Source organism: Phoca vitulina, unplaced genomic scaffold, assembly GCF_004348235.1.
Source record: "Phoca vitulina isolate PV1807 unplaced genomic scaffold, GSC_HSeal_1.0 scaffold124, whole genome shotgun sequence".
In the NCBI taxonomy this organism is placed as follows: Eukaryota; Metazoa; Chordata; class Mammalia; order Carnivora; family Phocidae; genus Phoca; species Phoca vitulina.
In genome coordinates, this window is record NW_022589827.1 from 458,137 (window position 1) to 476,171 (window position 18,035).

At 42.4% G+C, this 18,035-nt stretch overlaps 1 pseudogene; it reads right to left on the minus strand.

The window, feature by feature from the left end:
- Positions 1–1,505: 1,505 nt before the first annotated feature.
- Positions 1,506–4,529, minus strand: LOC116628630 (annotated as a pseudogene).
- Between the last annotated feature and the right edge of the window lie 13,506 nt (positions 4,530–18,035).

Genomic DNA, 18,035 nt, shown 5'->3' on the forward strand with positions numbered 1-18,035 from the left:
GCTCCGGTGTGTTCTCTGTAACATATCCACTTCACAGCGTAAACATGTACTAGCATTGTGTTCAACTTACAATTCCAGGAGGAAAGGCACAATGTGGCAAAAAAAAATTTTTTTGGGATCCTAAAGTCAGGTGCAATAACACAGACAAACTTTTGATAACAGTCTTGATCTACTTTTCCACAAAGAGGGAGACTTCTCCACTCAGAAATTAAGGTCTTCCTTTCTCCCTCCTTGTTAAACCATTAGAGCATGTTTCATCATTACACATACAAAACGGGGAGACTTTACGGGAAAAAAAAGAATCATGAAAATATTTTAAAGATACAGCTGCTCCCATCACACATCAACTCAGGTTTAAGATAGTGCATCAGAACACTTCAGTGGTCATAAAATAGGAAAATAGACGCTATGGCTACAAAAATAAAACATAAATGAAGTAGATAAATTAAAGCTTTCAAACCCATGACTTGTCTGTTCCAACTTCATAGCCTTCATGCAATACCCAAGAACAATCTTCATAATAACTTGGCATAAGCTGCACCAAGGGTGTTTTTGTAAAAATTAGTATGCGAACCTGTGAGAAACATGCCCTTCGGTGAGTTTCTTCAAGAATGAAAACCCAGTTCTTCAATCGAGTAAGCACTGGTGAACCAAATTAAGTCACCTGAGGGTCCCTGCTCAGGCGCCCACCTCTCCTGATGGTTCAGGAAAGAGGCATCTGGAAAGCATAGGGAGTACATTGGCACTCTTGGGGCTCCAACTGAACTATATTTAAATAAGCAGCAACGCACAGTGGCTCCCTAAGGACTAAACTCAGTCCATTTGAGGGCATCCTACTTAAGGTTCCAAGGTTGAAGGAATTTTGTAATTCTACAACCTTAGCTTAAAAATAAAAGTACATTCAAAAAAAGAAAAAAGAAAGAAAGGATGGGTGCAGGGTTGGGGGTCATAAAAAACAGGTCCCTAAACAGATGCCAGATCTTGTCCATGTACCCGTATACAGTCACCAGGGAAGCATATAGTACCCCCCCCCCAATTAGGTTAACTGTTGTCTTTCCATTGTGGTTCAGTAAGTTCCAACTTGAAATAGGGAGATAGGCTTTAAAAATAGTTACTCTCAGTTGTACAAGGTTTTATGTATACAGTTTGTCACAAGTAACAAAGCTACTTTGCAAGACCCACTTCTTTCCAAAATTAAAGAAAAAAATTCTAGTCTGTATTTGTTTTAGTATGTATTATCTTTTTTGTTGTTTTTTTTTCTTTTTTCAATTTTTTTTTTTTTTTTTTTTTTTTATTTTTTTTGCAAAGCAGCGTAACAACATCTGACTGTAGGACTTGCCTGAGGTTGTGATCACAACTGCAAACATCATTTGCGCATCAGTAAGAAAACAAACAGGAGGAGATGGGTTCTTTTAAAAAGGAAAAAAAAAAGAAATGTACAGTTCTAGAGAGGTAGAGAGGTTATTCTGCCTGCATTTTTCCTTCAACAAGGGTTGTTCTAGAGCTTAGCTGACTGCAATCTTGTTTTCTTCGAGGAAGTGAGGGAACTGGTGTTTGGGGATGCTGTCAGCAGCACCTGGTTTTTCCACTTCAGCACTGATAGCAGACTGGGAGCCATCCATCTTGGAGATAGTGGTGGTGTTCACAGTGGAGCTGGCCCCCAGAGAAACTGGAAGGGTAGGAATACCACCACTCTGGATCACAGAGATTTCATTAGTCGTCATGGCCAGACCTCTATTGAGCATGGTGGTGTACTAGTTCCACACAACGGGTTCCACGTTCATCGAAGAGGTAAGGATTTCCTTGGAAAACATCTCGGGGACTCTCTTCCCATCAGTTCCTAACAGAGCCATAGTGTTCTTGATGGCCAGCTTCCTCCCACGGCGAGCCGAGCTATTGTTGGCCCCATGCGTCATATAGTGGACCTTCAAGTTGCCTTTGGTGGTAAGAGCTCGCCCACATATATTACACATGAAAGGCTTCTCCCCAGTATGAGTCCACTCGTGAATCTGAAAAACGCTTGCAGAGAAGTTCTTCCCGCACCGTGTGCAGCGGTGTTGTTTGGCCTGTCGGTGTGGCTGGGCCACTAACAAAGATGTCAAGCCTGGGGACGTGGTCGCAGGTCCAACAAATGTGCCAGGGACTTAAACTTTGACATAGGTTGGCTGGGCTCAGATAAATGTTGATGGCAAATTGCTACGACCTTCCATCTCAGTGCGGCTGTTCTCAGAGCTGCCTGCTTTGCCACCAACATCAGGAGATCTGGACTTGATGCTTTCTGCCTGGCTATTGGCTGGGAACAGTGCCTGGAAAAACGAACCGTTTTTTCTGCTGTTCTGCTGCTGCAGAACAAGAGGAGCAGGACCCACCTTTCCCGGGGTATCTAGGGAAGCCATCATAGAGTAGATAATGCCGAGTGGATGCTGGGAAGAGGCACCAGGACCTTCAAGGAGCTACTAGGGGCATCCTGGGAGCTGACCTTGTCAACATCGATGCTTTTGATAACATTGTCGTGACAGACTGCACCTGCGCTGCCATTTTCACCAACCATCATGGACTCGGGACCCGTAAAGTCACAGGGATTTCTCAGGCAGAGGCGTGTTGGAAATCTGGCCGCCCATGTGCATCCGGATATGCTGCTGCAGCAAGACCTGGTTGGTAAACTTCTTCTGGCAGATGGGGCACAAATGCCGCTTCTTTATGGACGTGTTGGTTCTGTGGACCTCGAGGTGCATCTTCAGGTTGCCCTTGGTGGAGAAGGCTCGACCATAAATCTTACACTGGAAAGGTCTCTCCCTGGTGTGGATGCAATAATGCATTTTGAGGGAGCTTTGGCAGCTTAAGACCCGGTGGCAAATGAGACATTTGCTGGGGTCAGTGGTGGCCTTGTTGATGTTCTCCACCAGCTGCCGCATTTCAGGGTCTCTGACCTTGGCTCGGGTGTTCTACTCCCTTGGAAGTCACCAACCCTTGGGGAATTGTGGTTTGGCTCTACCCCAGATAGTAGGGATCCATCCTCACTTTCTGGAGAAAGCCCAGGCTGTAGGTCTCCGCCCATGAGGTCTTTGGGGTTAGTCCCTAAAGAGAGATTTTGAGGTAGCCCTACATTAGGGGTCCCCATTACAAGGACAGGTTTGCTGTCTAAAGAGAGACCCAATTCATCTATGGGGACAGGTACAAAGAGTGCATAGGGAATGCCACTGCCTGCCACCATTTTGTCATGGAACTCGGCAAAGAACTGGGGTTTCAACTTCCCCTGGGGATGTCGATGAAAGTGCACCTTGAAGTTGCCCTTGGTGGTGAACCAGTGGCCACAGACAGAGAACACGAAAGGTCTCTGTCCAGTATGGGAGGGGAGGTGGATCTGCAGGGAGCTTTCAGTCCCAAAACTCTTGCTACAGTACTTACACTTGTGCTTGAAGAGGATGCCCTAGTCTTTGGGTTTGACCTCCACTGGAGACACATTTGGTGGCTTTCCTTTCCCTTTCTTGGATGGGTCTAATGCCACAGTGGAGAAAGGGCTCTGGAAGAGCACAGAGCCTGGGGTCTGAGATAGCAAAGCACTGGGAAGATGGGGCATGATGCTCAACAACACCTTGTCCCACCGGGCTTCAGGGTGAAGGACGCCAGCCCCTGGGACATGGAGCTGGTGGTGGAAGGGATGTTTGCGTGAGGTAGCTTGGCTCGCTTCAAGGTGTCCAGAGACAGGCCCTGGCTTCCAGCTTTCTGACTGAGCAAAGCCACAGCCACGGAAATCTGTTGGGACATGTGGCTGCCCAAGGTCTTGAGGGTGTCCACTCCCGCCACACTGGAGTGGAGGGCTGGGAGGCCCGCATGTTCACCTGAATACGGATCTGCTTGGTGAGCTGGATCTGCTGCAGCTACTGCTGCTGCAGGCACAGTATCTGCTCAAGGACCAACGGGATGCTGCTGGTGCAGAGCAAGGGAACTGGCAGAGCATCCGTGCTCCACTGATTCACTGCCACCTTGGTGCCCCACAGTGCTTGAAGAGTGATGCTAGTGTTGGCCACTTTGCCTTTGGGTAAAGAGCTTATGTCCCGGGACGTGGATGTCAAGGCCTGTCTTCAAGTACATGACAGACTCGGCACCCAGCTTCTCCTTCATCTCCCCCAAGCTGCAGCCATCCTCCCTGCGACCATCCTTACTGCTTGGACTGTGTGGCCGGTGGCTTAGCACAGCCCCAGAGAAGTCTTCTGAAGGCACTGGCCCCTCGCTATCGTTCATGAGGACAGGTGGATTTTTAGTGCAATTTTTCTTATGTTCTAAGAACTCAGAGAATCTGAAGAACTCTGCACATTTCTCACAGATGTGAGTCTCCTCCCGATGAGTCCTCTTTGCTGTCAGTCCATCCCTGTTAGCTTCATTGCCATTCCCTGGGTGGTTCACTGGAGCACCGGGCTCCCCTGCCGCTGGCACGGCTGGGGCCACATCTGCAAACTCCGGGGCCGGCTGCTGTGGCTACTGCTCGCCCTGATGTGCTGGGGCTTCGACTGCTTGCACCTCCACATGGTGCGAGCATCAGGCCGACTGGAGACCCATGGTTATTGACCACTCCCCTGTTAGTGCTTTGTGATGAGGAGGCATTTTGGAAACTTTCAATTGCAATATGTATATGTTTTTGTTGCAAAGAAGTATGAGTGAAAAAAATGTTCAAGCATAAGCATATTACATTAGGATAAATTTTTGTGACAAATGTAGGCTAGAAATTCAAATTGAAAAAAATAATTATTTCCAATAAAGGTTTTCTGCATTATTTTTTTAAAAAATTGATGATGGTAGATATCTAATAGGTATGACATTTTTATTTAGTTGCATTCATTTTAAAAAGTGATATAACCTCCTTTAAAAATTTTAGTATTAACAATACAAAGGAAAGTACATCCTTTCTAAGTATACAAACTTGTAATGAAAACATCTTTTTTTTTTAAAAGATTTTATTTATTTATTTGAGAGAGAGAGAATGAGAGAGAACACATGAGAGGGGGGAGGGTCAGAGGCAGAAGCAGACTCCCTGCCGAGCAGGGAGCCCGATGCGGGACTCGATCCAGGGACTCCAGGATCATGACCTGAGCCGAAGGCAGTCGCTTAACCAACTGAGCCACCCAGGCGCCCGAAAACATCTTTTTAAAGATTTATTTATTTGAGAGAGAGAAAGAGAGAGCATGAGCAGGGAAAGGGGCAAAGGGAGAGGGACACAAGCAGACTCCCTGCTGAGTGGGGAGCCCTGTATGGGGCTCGATCCCAGCACCCCAAGATTATGACCTGAGCCAGATCAAGAGTCGGATGCTTAACCGACTGAGCCACCCAGGTGCCCCTGTAATGAAAACATTTTGATGCTGTCGTAAAACATGCAAGTGAGTGCATTAGTATTTCAGATTACTAGTGGGTACATGAGGCAAAATTTTTAAATGCCACTGCTTTAAGATGTTGATTTACATAAGAACAATATATTTAAGCTTACTGAATTTCATTTGTAGATACCCACCACACCTATGTCTCAGGCCTTCAAAGAATACATGGAGGTTTATAAAATAACACAATACAACATCCCAGGTGTTGGTGCAATAGGTAGAAAAAGCCAAGTAATAAGCTCTAGCCTTTTATAGTTCTGAGAACTAAGTCTTCTTTTAAGATTAATTAGAGAAAAGCCTCATCAACTGAGGCTCTTTAGGAGACAGTCTACCCTAGTTTTATTTGGCCAAGAAGCTATTTAATGGAAACTCTACCTCTTGCTACTCAAAATGTAGTCCACGCACCAGCAGTTTGGGCATCACCTGAGACCTTGTTAGAAATGCAGAACCTCAGATCCTACTCGAGACCTACTTAATCAGAATCTGCATTTTTAATAAGACCCCTCCAGATGATTCATAGGCACATTAAAATTTGAGTTCTAGGAGGTTAGGCTGTACAGTCTAGAGTTTAGTCCTAGGGCATTAACTATTACTATTTAGAGAAAGAAACTATAATTCAGCTCCAAAGGGAACCAAGCACTCTAAAATATTTTGAATGTACTTCAACAAGCAATTTAAACTATTTTAAACAATTATTTCTTATTTTATGATTTTTTTCAGTTATTTCAATCACTAAACAATTATTGCATAAGGAAATATTTTAATCAGAAATCTCAATACAAGCAGTTAATGTATCAGCTCAATAAAATATTTTCTAACAATCATTTACACTCATTAGTCTTGCATACCCATCAATTTGCAACTTATCATTTTAAACAATTTGCTTTACAATTAACAGGCCAAATAAAATGACCTCCTAGAAGTCACTGGAGGATATTACAAAGATCTTATCTAAGGGAGAAGTGACCCTTAAAGAGATTTTCCAGTGGCTTCAGAATATCACAGGGAAATAAGAACTTTTCTAAGTTCCTTGAAATACTATCTGTGTAAACCTCAATCCCCTTCACCTACTTGTTGCTGACTAACAATATTTGTAGGAAGGCTAGAGGCAGTGGCATCCTTAAGAGTTGATTGAATATGCTCCCATCAGTTTCATGTAGATTGTCTGAGACCATGGCCAAAATCTGTTGAGATGGATCTATGAGTCCAAGGCCCATGAAGGTCCTCCTCAGGCTGAGACTGTGATGCTGCCTATTGATCTTGGACTCCTCCCCAGGACCTCCTTCACAGTCTGTTAATATAAATACAGGAGGCTCACTTGGCCTGTTGCCAAGTGCTTCTGAGTTTGTTTCTCCCAGAAGTTGGTTTTACTAGGCCAAAGATTGTGTCCCAAAGTAAGTGAATGCCCCTACCTCTATACAATGCCCAGTAGCAATGCTCTATTTTCTACAGAAGAATCTGGAAGGCCTGATTCCCAAGAATTAAAATGTGGTCACACAAAGTTCATCATCTTAAACATTTGGGCATAGTAGAATGAATCATTTGGACATCTAAAGATAAACTGCAGTGCTTAGATTCTCATGGGGCTAAAGCCTTTCTCTGCTGAGAAGATAGAAATTGAATACAACTGGGTTCTTTCCATAGAAATCAAGAAATAGCTTACAATTGAGGGGAAGAAGATTTTAACACACTGAAACTCTCTTTCCCAGTATTTCCAACAATGAGAATCAAGTGAGTTTGGCAAGGAGTTATAACGGTTAGTGTAGGATTTAAATAAATTGGCTCTTTGAAACAGGGTAAGATAAAAGACAGACATATAGACCTGGAAAAAATGTAAGTGCTGACCTGGAAGGAAAACTGCTTAAGCCTCATTGCCAAGGTCACAATTTATATTATGTCTGCTTGGGCTGCCATAACAAAATACCATAGACTGGATGACTTAAACAACAGAAATTTATTTCTCACAATTTTAGAGGCTAGAAGTTCAAGATCAAGGTGCTAGGCAATTCAGTTCCTGGTGAGAACTTTCTTCCTGGCTTGCAGATGGCCACCTTCATACTGTGTCCCTACATGGTAGAGATTGAGCTCTGATGTCTCCTCCTCTTCATATAAGGGCACTAATCCTATCATGAGGACCTCACTTTCATGACCTCATCTAACCCATATTATCTCCTATAAGCCCCATCTCCAAATATCATCACATTGGGAGTTAGGGCCTCAAAATATGAATTTGGGGGGGGCAAAATTCAGTCTGCTACACAACCCATTTCCCAAACCTCACTGGAATGGCATAATGTGAGTTAAGATGGAAGAAGAGGTAATATATACAGCTGAAAGGGGCACCTGGTTGGCTCAATCAGTTAAATGTCTGCCTTTGGCTCAGGTCATGATCCCCGGGGTCCTGGGATCGAGTCCTGCATTGGGCTCCCTGCTCAGTGGGGAGTCTGCTTCTCCCTCTCCCTCTGCCACTCTCTCTCTCTGTCAAATAAATAAATAAAATCTTAAATATATATATGAAATAATGGGGCACCAATCAGCCCTGGTTTGTTCATGCATTAAATTATGGTCAGAAACAGCCAACCATTTCCTCTCAAATTTAAACTAAAGATATATGTAAAGCACAGCTCTCTAATGCCCCTTTCCTCATGGCTCTGTGACTTTAAGACATTGAATTACTCACCCTCCCCTCAAATCTGAGGTATTAGAGGTCTGTGTAGTCTCTGCACATGGATAAATAAAAAGCATTTCAATGCTGTCTTGCATAGTACTTTCCTGTCACAACTTCATGGTGAGAAGTAGCCTTGTAGGGAACTGAAACACATGATGACAAAGTCCACAAACATATCAACTGGCTACATATACTTTCAATGAGACTTCTGAATGGGCTGCACAATTATCACAACCAGGCCAGTAATTCCAGCCTGAGTCAGTCTTTAAATGGACAACTTCACCAGTGTCAGTCATAGTGAGAAGATGCCCTTATTTACCAGTGCAATGAACCAAGGAATGTGAGGTACTCAATATGGTATCACAAAGCAATGGGAGAGATAGTTGTGAGCATCAACAACCTTCCCCTTTCTTAAAGATAGCGATAACTGTTTCCCCTAAAAATATGTGCTTTAGAAGTAGAGTGCTAATCCAGTGACCAAAAACCTTAGATATGAATAGTTCTTTCTTTCTTCCAGATTGAGTTTATACCACAACTCCATGCAAATGCCATTATACATATTCAGCTTGAGGAACTTAACTGGAATTTCTTAATAGATGTATGGTTGAGTTAACACATGGAAAATATAGAAAGTGCTTGGAGTTCTGAAGATTTCTGGGTGACTCTGAGGTGTAATAACTGTTTAAAGGAGGACAGGAAGCCCAAAACTTGTGTGCAATGGGATCTCAAAGGCAAATGGCAAGATGTGGGGTCAGTTTGAGAAAAGGCTAAATAAGGCCAAGATTAAAGAGATGATAATATATAAGAAACATATCTTCCCTTAAAACCTTTGTAGTTTGGAGAAGGCACAAGGTGGAATAAGTAAAAACAGTTTGGAAAGTTTGTCCTTCAGTGGTATTTAAGGAGTCATTCTTACACACTGCATAGTTTTTACCTGTAGTGGTACCAGGAGAAATACTAAGACAACATCAAAGTCCTTCATGCAAGTACCCAATGGACTTATTATCAAATTATTCTCACTTTACCTTAATTCCCTAATTCCCAAGAAGGTACAGAGGTTAAGACTCACTAGTTATTCCAGACTCCCTTTAAAGACAGTGACTCTCAACAAATGTCAGAAAACTCTTTCATTATAGAAGATTCTTGTTGGTTTCTATATACAATGTGAGCTTTGATGCCCTGGAACATTTAATGTACTAATCTAATCCTACTGTTTACTCTTACAGAGTTAGACACTTCAAAATCATGAATGTGAAACGATAACTGTAGGAAGCCGGTCCACATTTCTGTGAAAGATTTTTATAAATGAAGTCCAAAGACAGCAGATGTCACAAGGAATTGTGTAAATATACCCACAAGTTGAAAGAATTTAGAAATAAAAATTTTGAAAGAGTGTAAATTGTTATGAGCTAGTCAAACAAATCTGAAATTAATTAGCAATGGCATATCTAGGCACAGTATCAGAGAAACACAAATTTTAGAAGAATGATAGAAGCTTCAGATTGTCTTTCAAAATAACCTGGAATTTCTAAAGACATTATTGATTACCTCACCAATATCCATTTTTTAACACACAATTTTTTAATTTTTTTTATTATATTCAATGATCCAACATATAGTACATCATTAGTTTTTGATGTAGTGTCCAATGATTCATTAGTTGTATATAACACCCAGTGCTCATCACAACACGTGTCCTCCTTAATACCCATCACCCTGTTGATTGATGGGTACCAATATCCCTTTCAATCTTCCTTGATTGTGGAGTACCTATGTCATTTTGGTGGGATTGACTCCACCTCCAACTTTAGGGGTACCACTTGATTAGCATAAGCCAATTATTCAAATGGATTCACTTTGTTAATGTGACTGTTTTTCAAATAAGTATATACACTGGACCTAAGATAAGTGAGCATGGCATTATCTTTATCCATATTATAAGAGCAGGAAAAGGATCTATGCTGGTCCCAATCAAAGCAAAGCAAAATTTTGATCAAAAGTTGTTGTACAGGAGGAGGGGAAAGATGGCGGAGGAGTAGGGGACCCTATTTCAACTGGTCCCCGGAATTGAGCTGGATAACTACCAGACCACTCTGAGCACCCACGAAACCAGCCTGAGATGTAAGAAGATCTGGATCTCTACAAACAGAATATCGCAGGCAGTTGGTTTTGAGGTATGAAGCGGAGAGCCGGGATCCTGCGGGCAGATATCGGAGGATAAACGGCGGTGGGAGGGTGCTTGGACATGGGGATCTTACACCGCCAGTGAGTGACAGCCTCGCGCACTGTGGACGGGCACAGACTTGCAGACCGGTAGCGTCGGGAAAGAACTTTAGGGCAGCCCCCGGGGTGGAAAACCAGACCACCGGGGTCGCGCACATGCGAACTGCAGCCTCCGAGACGGAAACCCGGTGCGCCGGGGTCGTGCAGGTGAACTGCAACCCCCGGGGGTGGAAACCCCAAGCGGCGGAGTCGCGCACGCGTGAATTGGGAGCGGCTGGCGGTTTTAGAAGCACAAAGGGCAGAGACGTGCCCCGACCTGGAGGCAGGACTGGGAACGCTGCGGAGGGGCACACAACCCAGGACGCTGCAGTTTATAGCAGCACAGACAGAAACGGAGACACTGTGGCCTGGAGAGCTCACTGAAGAACAGACTGAGGTCTCTGTGCTCTGAGGCAGAGGGTTGGAAACGGTCTCTTCTGCTCTGACTGGTGGAAGAGACGCGGAAAGCCGCCAGGGAAAGGCCCCAGAGAACAAAAGCCCCAAAGACTGATTCCCACTGAGCCCATCCCCCGCCACAGGGGCGCAGGGCAACTCCGCCCAAACAGGGTTGCCTGAGTAAGAACGCGGCAGGCCCCTCCCCCAGAAGACAGGCTGGGAAAACAAGAGGCCAGCAACCCTAAGGTCCCAAGAAAACAGGTGCATCTTGCTTGGGTTCTGGTCAATGATTTTGACTCTACACTTTCCCTCAAACACCCATCAACAGAATGACTAGAAGGACGAGCCCCCAAAACAGAAAAGACTCGGGGATTATGACTTATGCTGCAGAGTTACAAATGGATGCAGACATAACCAAGATGTCAGAGGTGGAATTCAGGCTAGCAATTGTGAAGACAATGGCTAGAATGGAGAAATCAATTAATGGCAACATAGAGTCCCTAAGGGCAGAAATAAAACGTGAATTGGCAGAACTTAAAAATGCTATCAATGAGATCCAATCCAATCTAGATAATCTAACAGCTAGGGTAACTGAGACAGAAGAGAGAATAAGTGATCTGGAAGACAGTATAATAGATAAAAAGGGAAAAGAGGAGGCCAGGGAAAAACAACTCAGAATCCATGAAAATAGAATCAGAGAAATAAGTGACACCATGAGGCATTCCAATGTCAGAATCATTGGAATCCTGGAGGGAGTGGAGAGAGAGAGAGGACTAGAAGATGTATTTGAGCAAATCGTAGCTGAGAACTTCCCTAATCTGGGGAATGAAACAAACATTCGAGTCCTAGAGGCAGAGAGGACTCCTCCTAAGATCAAGGAAAACAGGCCAACACCCCGGCATGTAATAGTAAAACTTGCAAATCTTAGAACCAAGGAAACCATCTTAAGGGCAGTTAGGGGGAAGAGATTCCTTACGTACAGAGGGAGGAACATCAGAATAATGTCAGACCTATCCACAGAGACCTGGCAAGACAGAAAGGCCTGGCAAGACATATTCAGGGTAGTAAATGAGAAGAACATGCAGCCAAGAATACTTTATCTGGCAAGGCTTTCATTTAGAATGGATGGAGGGATGCAGAGCTTCCACGACCGACAGAAGTTGAAAGAATATGTGACCACTAAGCCGGCCCTGCAAGATATATTAAAGGGGGGGGGTCCTATAAAAGGAGAAAGACCCCAAAAATGATATACAATAGAAATTTACAGAGACAATCTATAAAAACAACGTCTTCACAAGCAACATGATGACAATTAATTCATATCTTTCAATAATCACTCTCAACGTGAATGGCCTAAACACTCCCATAAAACGGCACAGGGTTGCAGATTGGATAAAAAGACAGGACCCATCCAAATGCTGTCTACAAGAGACTCATTTTGAACCTGAAGATACATCCAGAAGGAAAGTGAAGGGATGGAGATCTATCTTCCAAGACAGTGGACCTCAAAAGAAACCTGGGGTAGCAATTCTTATATCAGACAAATTAGATTTTAAACTGAAGTCTGTAATAAGAGACACAGAAGGACACTATATCATTCTTAAAGTGTCTATCCAACAAGAAGATCTAACAATTGTAAATATCTATACCCCCAACATGGGAGCAGCCATCTACAGAAGCCAACTGTTCACCAAAATAAAGAGTCACATTGATAACAATACGTTAATTGTAGGAGACCTCAATACTCCACTCTCAGCAATGGACAGATCATCTAAGCAGAAAATCAACAAGGAAACAAGAGCTTTGAATGATACATCGGATCAGATGGACCTCATAGATATTTACAGAACATTCCACCCTAAAACAACAGAATACTCATTCTTCTCGAGCGCACATGGAACTTTCTCCAGAATAGACCACATACTGAGTCACAAATCAGGTCTCAACCAATACCAAAAGATTGAGATTATTCCCTGCATATTCTCAGACCACAATGCTCTAAAACTGGAACTCAATCACAAGAAAAAATTGGGCAGAAATTCAAACACTTGGAAGCTAAAGACCACTCTGCTCAAGAATGCTTGGGTCAACCAGGAAATCAAAGAACAACTTAAACAATTCATGGAAATCAATGAGAACAAAAACACATCGGTCCAAAACCTATGGCATACTGCAAAGGCAGTTCTAAGGGGGAAATACATAGCCATCCAAGCCTCACTGAAAAAAATAGAAAAATCCCGAATTCACCAACTAACTCTACACCTTAAAGAACTAGAGAAAAAGCAACAAACAATGCCTAAGCCACGCATTAGAACAGAAATAATTAAAATTAGAGCAGAAATCAATGAATTAGAAACCAGAAACACAGTAGATCACATCAATGAAACTAGAAGTTGGTTCTTTGAAAGAATTAATAAGATTGATAAACCACTGGCCAGACTTCTCCAAAAGAAGAGAGAAAGGACCCAAATTAATAAAATGATGAATGAAAGGGGAGAGATCACGACTAACACCAAGGCAATAGAAACAATTATTAGAAATTATTATCAACAACTATATGCCAAGAAATTGAGCAATCTGGATGAAATGGAGGCCTTCCTGGAAACCTATAAGCTGCCAAGACGGAAACAGGAAGAAATTAAAAACCTGAATAGGCCAATAACCAGTAACGAGATTGAAGCAGTGATCAAAAACCTCCCAAAAAACAAGAGTCCAGGGCCTGATGGACTCCCTAAGGAATTCTACCAAACATTCAAAGAAGAAATAATACCTATTCTCCTGAAGCTGTTTCAAAAAATAGAAACAGAAGGAAAACTTCCAGACTCATTCTATGAGGCCAGCATTACCTTAATCCCCAAACCAGGCAAGACCCCATCAAAAAAGGAGAATTTCAGACCGATATCCCTGATGAATATGGATTCCAAAATCCTCAACAAAATCCTAGCTAATAGGATCCAACAATACATTCAATGGATCATCCACCACGACCAAGTGGGATTTATCCCCGGGATGCAAGGGTGGTTCAACATTCGCAAACCAATCAATGTGATAGAACACATTAATAAGAGGAGGGTGAAGAACCATATGGTCCTCTCAATTGATGCAGAAAAAGCATTTGACAAAATACAACATCCTTTCCTGATTAAAACTCTCCAGAGTATAGGGATAGAGGGAAAATTCCTCAAGCTCATAAAATCCATCTATGAAAAACCCAGAGCGAATATCATCCTCAATGGGGAAAAGCTGAGAGCCTTTCCCTTAAGATCAGGAACACGTCAAGGGTGCCCACTCTCACCACTGTTGTTCAACATAGTACTAGAAGTCCTAGCAACTGCAACCAGACAACAAAAAGAAATAAAAGGTATTCAAATTGGCAAAGAAGAAGTCAAACTCTCTCTTTTTGCAGAGGACATGACACTTTATGTGGAAAACCCAAAAGACTCCTCCCCCAAATTACTAGAACTCATCCAGCAATTCAGTAATGTGGCAGGATACAAAATCAATGCACAGAAATCAGTTGCTTTCTTATACAGTAACAACGCAACTGTAGAAAGAGAAATTAAAGAAACAATTCCATTTACAATAGCACAAAATACCATATGATATCTCGGAATAAACCTAACCAAAGAGGTAAAGGATCTATACTCTAGGAACTACAAAACACTCATGAAAGAAATGAAAGAAGACACAAAAAGATGGAAAAATATTCCATGCTCATGGATCGGAAGAATAAACATTGTTAAAATGTCTATGCTAGTCAGAGCAATCTATACCTTCAATGCCATCCCGATCAAAATTCCAATGACATTTTTCAAAGTGCTGGAACAAACAATTCTAAAATTTGTATGGAATCAGAAAAGACCCCGAATCGCCAAGGAGATGTTGAAAAAGAAAAACAAAGCTGGGGGCATCACGTTGCCCGATTTCAAGCTATATTACAAAGCCGTGATCACCAAGACAGCATGGTACTGGCACAAAAACAAACATACAGACAAATGGAACAGAATAGAGAACCCAGATACGGACCCTCAACTCTATGGTCAAACAATCTTTGACAAAGCAGGAAAAAACATGCGATGGAAAAAAGACAGTCTCTTCAATAAATGGTGCTGGGAAAATTGGACAGCCACATGCAGAAGAATGAAACTCGACCATTCTCTAACACCATTCACTAAGATAAACTCAAAGTGGATGAAAGACCTCAATGTGAGACAGGAATCCATCAAAATCCTAGAGGAGAACATAGGCAGTAACCTCTTTGACATCGGCCACAGCAACTTCTTTCAAGATATATCTCCAAAAGCTAGGGAAACAAAAGCAAAAATGAACTTTGGGGACTTCATCAAGATCAAAAGCTTCTGCACAGCAAAGGAAACAGTCAACAAAACAAAGAGGCAACCCACAGAATGGGAGAAGATTTTTGCAAATGACACTACAGACAAAGGGCTGATATCCAAAATCTATAAAGAACTTCTCAAACTCAACACCCAAAAAACAAATAATGAAGTCAAAAAGTGGGCAGAAGAGATGAACAGACACTTCTCTGAAGAAGACATACAAATGGCTAACAGACACATGAAAAAGTGTTCATCATCTTTAGCCATCAGGGAAATCCAAATCAAAACCACACTGAGATACCACCTTACACCAGTTAGAATGTCAAAAATGGACAGGGCAAGAAACAACAAATGTTGGAGAGGTTGTGGAGAAAAGGGAACCCTCTTACACTGTTGGTGGGAATGCAAGTTGGTAGAGCCACTTTGGAAAACAGTGTGGAGGTTCCTCAAAAATTTAAAAATAGAGCTACCCTATGACCCAGCAATTGCACTCCTGGGTATTTACCCCAAAGCACAGATGTAGTGAAAAGAAGGGCCATATGCACCCCAATGTTCATAGCAGCAATGTCCGCAATAGCCAAACTGTGGAAAGAGATGAGATGCCCTTCAACAGATGAATGGATAAAGAAGATGTGGTCCATATATACAATGGAATATTACTCAGCCATCAGAAAAGATGAATACCCAACTTTTACATCAACATGGATGGGACTGGAGGAGATTATGCTAAGCGAAATAAGTCAAGCAGAGAAAGTCAATTATCATATGGTTTCACTTATTTGTGGAACATAAGGAATAACATGGAGGACATTATGAGAAGGAAGGGAAAAATGGGGGGGGGAATTGGAGGGAGAGATGAACCATGAGAGACTATGGACCTGAGAAACAAACAGGGTTCTAGAGGGGAGGGGGAGGGAGGATTGGTTAGCCCGGTGATGGGTATTAAGGAGGGCACGTACTGCATGGAGCACTGGGTGTTATACGAAACCAATGGATCGTGGATCACTACATCGAAAACTAATGATGTATTGTATGGTGACTAACATAATATAATAAAATTAAAAACTACAAAAGAAAAGTTTTTGTACAGGTTCTGTCACTGCATAATAATAAGGAAGTATATAACTGCCAAAGTTGTTGACAGCCATATTGTAACATATGCTTCAGGATGAAACTGACATCAGAGAGAAAATAGAAGACAAAAAAAAACTGGCTTTGGATGTCTTTACTGAATATATTCATTTATTAGGACTGTCATAAAAAAGTAACAAAGACTCAGTGGCTTAAATAATGCAAATTATTTTCTCCCAGTTCTGGAAGTTATAAATCCAGGATCACGGTGTCCAAGTCCAAGATTTAAAGCTTCTCTCCTTGGCTTGTAGATGGCCATTTTCTCCCACTCTCTTTGTTATGTTCTTTCTTTCATGTGTGTCTGTGTTCTAATATCCTCTTCTTTTAAAGACACCAGTAAGGGCGCCTGGGTGGCTCAGTTGGTTAAGCGACTGCCTTCGGCTCAGGTCATGATCCTGGAGTCCCAGCATCGAGTCCCGCATCGGGCTCCCCGCTCAGCGGGGTGTCTGCTTCTCCCTCTGGCCCTCCCCCTCTCATGTGCTCTCTCTCTCTCAAATAAATAAATAAAATCTTTAAAAAAATAAAATAAATAAAGACACCAGTAATATTGGATTAACGTCTACCCATGTGATGCCATTTTACATTAATTACTGCTTTAAAGGCCCTAACTCCAAATACATTCACATTCTGAGGTACTAGGGGCTAGGACATAAACATGAATTTAGAGGGGACACTCATGAAACTGAGCACATAGATTAACCCTAATCTGATACCTATCAGGTTTTTCAAATAATGAACCAGTAAATAATGTTTATTTTGAATCAGTTTGAGATTGCTGTCCTCTTTTTTTTTTATTTTATTTATTTATTTGAGAGAGAAAGAGAGAGAAACCTCGGGGAGGGGCAAAGGGAGAGGAAGAAGCAAGCTCTCTGCTGAGCAGGAAGCCCAACCCTGGGCTTGGTCCCACGACCCCCAGATTATGACCTGAGGTGAAGGCAGATGCTTAACCAACTGAGCCACCCAGGCACCCCAAGATTGCTTTCCTCTTGCAAGTAACTGATAACAACCTACCAGATATAGCACCATAATATTGATATTTTAGAGAATTATAAGATATTGTTGAAAAAATCTATTCAAAACAGAAAACATTACAAACAAGACTCAAAATGGATGTCATTCTATGCAAAACTAGCTAAGGTTATTAGTAACTGTAATCACATTCAAGAATAACTCCCTCAGTTTAAAATAAGACACTATTTCTCCAAAGCTAGATCTCCAAATCTAAGATGCCTAAGCCTGCTTTGGAAAAGCTCTTATTATATGTATTTCTGTGTATGTGTATTCAGAGAATTATGTCTGTGTGTTGTGTAATTGCAGAGGTGTGTATTTGGATTTATGTGTCTGGGGATATGATTATCTGTAAATACATAGAGACAATGTGCATATATATATGTGTGTGTGTGTGTGTGTGTGTGTGCATACATATATTTTTGTACGAATATAAAGGATTTCTGTATTCATATGTATTTTGGGTATTTCCTGGTCAATTTGTCTGTATACAAAAAGTGTGCAGAATATGCGAAAAATGAAAAGACACTCCAGCAGGGGAGATGAGAGGTGGAGCTAGAGAGCCTGAGATGGTGCTGGTACACAGGAAGAGGAAAGGACAACCTATAAATCCCAAGGATCTGAATTTTGGAAAGAGGAGGAGCCGACCAGGAGTTCATTCAGGACTAGGAAGGCTGGTTGCCTAGTGTTTACCAGGAAGGGGAGGCCTCTTTACCAACAGGAAACTGAAAACTCTACTCCTATACAGAAAGAGGGAGGAGACTGCGGCGGCAGCAGCGGCTGGTGGGAGCCCGATGTGGCAGAGGGGCCGCCACCGCCGACAGGGAGGCGGAGGGCCCGCGAAGCTCAGAGCTGGGGATA